The sequence below is a fragment of the Aethina tumida genome, chromosome 8 (assembly GCF_024364675.1).
Source record: "Aethina tumida isolate Nest 87 chromosome 8, icAetTumi1.1, whole genome shotgun sequence".
Classification (NCBI taxonomy): domain Eukaryota; kingdom Metazoa; phylum Arthropoda; class Insecta; order Coleoptera; family Nitidulidae; genus Aethina; species Aethina tumida.
Window position 1 is genome coordinate 2374026 of NC_065442.1, and position 4316 is coordinate 2378341.

Sequence of the window (4316 nt, forward strand, 5' to 3'; positions counted from 1 at the left end):
GTTTTCCAGTACCCCGGCTGTTTACTTGCTCCCATAGACCGGTTATAAAGATGAATAGTCTAGAAAAAGGTGCGAACTTAATAGAAGTCATACCAGAGATTCTGTTAAGGTTTCGTAAGAGCAGAATCAGTGTTACTGCAGAAATAAAACAGGCTTTTCTACAAATCGGTGTGCATGAAAAGGATCGAGATTTCATGCGTTTCCTGTGGATGGATCAGAATGAAAATATGTGTACTTTTCGACATCGACGCGTCGTTTCCGGAGTCACTTGCAGTCAATTTCTGTTGGGGGCCACAATCGAGAGGCACCTGAAAATGGTTTTAAACGCTGACGAAGAGGGAACACCATATTCCAAGGAAACCGTGAGGTTGTTGTCAAGTTTCAACGTGGACAACTGCGTGACGAGCGTGAGCAACAAGTTAGCATTGGACTCGTTTATGCAAGAGGCAAGCACAGTCATGTTAAAAGCCAAATTTGATCTCCGAGGGTGGGAGCACTCCGGGCAGCTGAAAGACCGTCCCACCCCTGATATATCGAAGAAATCGGAGAATCCCATTACGTCATGTTGTCGATGACACATTCACGTGTCCAGCCACTCTACTTCCCAAATTATTGTTACAGCGTACATGGGAGAAGAGACTGGGATGGAATCAGCCTGTTGAGGTCGACATCGAAAACAGTTTTAGGACGTGGGTAAGTGAAATACATTATTTGAAGAGAATACGGGTAGGATATATGATGAAGCAACAAATCACTCAGTTCATACCTTTTGTGATGCTAGCAAAGATGCTTATGCTGCGGTGGTGTTTCTGAGAAGCATTCAGAATGGTCAAGAAAAAGTGAAGTTGTTGGCCGCAAAGAGCAGAATTGCACCAATCCCGCGGTTGAAACTATTAGCCACCGGGGTGGGAGCGAGGTTGCACGCGATGGTAAAACGAAGTCTAGAAATGGATGTGAAAAGTTTCTTTTGGAGCGACTCCTCTACTGCATTATCCTGGATCCGCCATGAGGAGGAATGGGCCATATTTGTGTACAATAGGGTAGCAGAGATTTGTTCCGTGAGTGCACGAGACGAATGGCATTATATGCCCGGTAAAGCAAATCCCGATGATCTGCCATCACGTGGTTGTACACCACAACAGTTGTTGGATTCCCAATGGTGAGAGGGACCTAGTTGACTATATGGTGAACCCACATCTTGGCCTTTATACGAGAACCCTATGTTGGATGAGTGCGAAGTAAACAAGGAAAAGAAGTGACGCGTGATTTCATTGGGAAATGTTGGAGCCAAGGAGGGAAGTAAAGAATGGCATCTTACTTACTTATCGAAGATAACAAAAACGATCCGTATGATGGCATGGATTTTACGTTTCCGAGATAATCTCCAAAACAAGTTGGCCCGCAGAACGGGAGATATCTCTAGCCAAGAGTATGAGAGAGCTGAAAAGCGATGAAGTGTTTCAAAGACCAAGAAGGTGTGCTTCGATTGAAATCACGGATAAGTCAACGGGAAGACAGCGAACCGTTCCGTTTTCCTGCCATTTTGCCAGCTAAACACTCCGTGGTAAGGTGCTTAATGAGGCACCATTACGTTTAGGCTTGTCATGTTGGGACGCAAGGGCTGATGAGTAAGTTACGCGAAACCTATTGGATTCTTGGTGGAAGAAGAGGAGTCCGGTCAGTAGTTACCCATTGCGGCACGTGCAAACGGTTTAATGGAAAAGCGTGCGCTGCGGAAATTCCTCCACTTCCTGAAAGTAGAGTCTGGGATGCTGCGGCCTTTGAAGTAACGGGAGTTGATTTCGCCAGCCCTCTTTTCTTAAAAACGGGAGAAAAAACATGGATTTGTCTATTCATTTGTGCTGTGTATCGAGCAGTACATTTGGAATTGTAGCGACAACGGTACCAACTTTGTCGGAACTGACAATCTTTCCAGTTGTTTAGAGTGGGAAAAGAGAGCAGCCGATTGTGCTACAGAAAAGATAAAGTGGCGTTTCAATCCGCCAACCGCTTCCTGGTGGGGAGGTTTTTGGGAAAGACTAGTCGGCGTGCTCAAGTATGGTTTAAAGAAGGTCTTGGAACGTGTTTCATTGAACTACGAGAATTTGAACACCTTCTTATGCGATTGTAAAGAGGCAGTCAACTCGAGACCCATTACGTATGTGTCTCTGGATTCGGAAGACATCATTCCGATGACACCTATGATGTTTCTGTGTGAACAAGTAGATGGTAATGTACCGGACTACGATGCAGTTGATCAACAGTCACTTTGTAAAAAAGTTACGTATCTGCAAACTTTGCGGGAAACCTTAAGGTTAAGGTTTCGTAACGAATACTAGGACAATTGAGACGTTCCAGCCGACCATTAGGAGAAGTAGTTCTTGTGAGATCCGATCAGGAAAAACGAATCTACTGACTACTGAGAAGGGTGGAAGAGCTGTTACATGGCAAGGATTGCAACGTTCGACTGGTTAGAATTAGGACGATGGGTGGACAACTCTTGAGACCAGTGCAGAGGATTTTCCCATTAGAATGTGCTGTGGAAGAGTTCGAGGATCGATTTCCTATGGTTGCAGAGGACGGAGCTGATCTCCGAGCTAAAGAAACAACTCATACCAAAGATGAGAGGGAAGCAAGTGGGAGTGGTGAATGACGGATTGCCGAAAGTGGGTGTCACGCGAAAAGGTCGTCTAGTGCACATACTGTTAGGCCTTAGATGAAGAGCGCCGTGTGTTCCATGAGTGGTTGAAACATTTTGGGAACTCTCCCAAGGTGGGAGCAGTGTGGCCGTTTCGGAAACGGACTTTCTGCGAATTTCGTTAGACAAGTTCGGTGCCTTTAGACTCGGCAAGATTCGGTTTTTGAATCGGGTCGTTTCTGGAGGAGACGGGTCCATATGGTTTATATCATTCGCTTAAATCTCGACTTCTGACGAATAAATGCGAAGGCATCCGAAAGCCGGCCCCGCGGTGGCTTTCTGCGAACGGCGGCGCGACGGATTTGGGCAGTATACATTTTCAAATTTCTAACTGCGACAACATTGAAAGTCCTCCAACCGTAAGGTAATTACTTTGTTAAAATGTATATGGTAAATATTTATTTGTATATATGTTTTTAGTCCCGATTTTCCACAACCATCGCATTGTACTGTGATGAATATAAATCTGTGTTCCTTTGTTCAACTTAAAGTAATTAAAATTAACAAAACATTGTTGAAAAATCTATGTTGAATATGTATTTTAGCACTGGTTCTCCTCCATTTATCTTCGTACTGTGACAAAAGACGTTCAGTCGGAGGCAATTAAAATTAATCAGACGTATTGTTGAAATTTGGCACGGAATTAAGTTTAGAGCTAAATTTGTGTATAATTACGATGCAAAATCTCAATGTGTAAGGTAATTAATTATATAAAAAAATGGTAAAATACTATTTTGAACAAGTATTTCAGCTCCATATAATAGAGGTAATATGTATAATAAATATATATACATGCAATTATATGGACGGGCCAGACTGACTGGAGGAGATCATTTGGTTTTGCTGCGAGTCGGTGTCTTTGAACACTTTATTTAATTGTTTTTAGTTTTTTTTTACTTATGCATTTATTTATTTTATTTAATTTTTGGAATACATTTTTATTTTGAAAAAAGAACTTTATTTTTAGAATACTTATTTTTGTTTTTAATATCGCATATGGAGAGTTACTAAATGCATTCGCAAAGATTAATTTATATTGTGCACAAGCGCGCACTAGCACGGCGCATTTTCTCTGAGAGTGGGGATTCCTACTACCGGACAAAATTGTTCTCTCTTTGTCGTGTATCCATCTCTTACAACATCCAGACACGAAGAGCATTTTTCGCACTGTATATATATGTTAGCTTACGTCATCACCTTCACCGATGGACCGATGCGACGTGCTCACATTTATTTAGACTAGTTTTGTTTTATAAGCAAATCTGAAGTATTTGTTTACATTTAATAATCGGGGCAGTTCTTAAGAAAGAACCAGGCGGTCAAGCTTTAGATGTCGAGGGTTAAAGTACGTTTGTTGTAATAAAGCGTATTATTTTGAATTTAGTGTTTTAATCAAACTAAAAAGACAGATTAACAGTCGCTAATCTATCATCAGAAGTGGGATATCTTCTCGTGAATTATTTCCGGAAGAAAGGGCCTAAAATAAAAAAATTAAATTTTTTTTTTGTGTTTCTTTTTGAACGAAAGACAATAGTAAAAAACGCAAACGCGCAGTGAGACCGAACGTTGTGAACAGAAAGTGCATCGGAGAAACACAATAATATGGCGTCGTTATTCA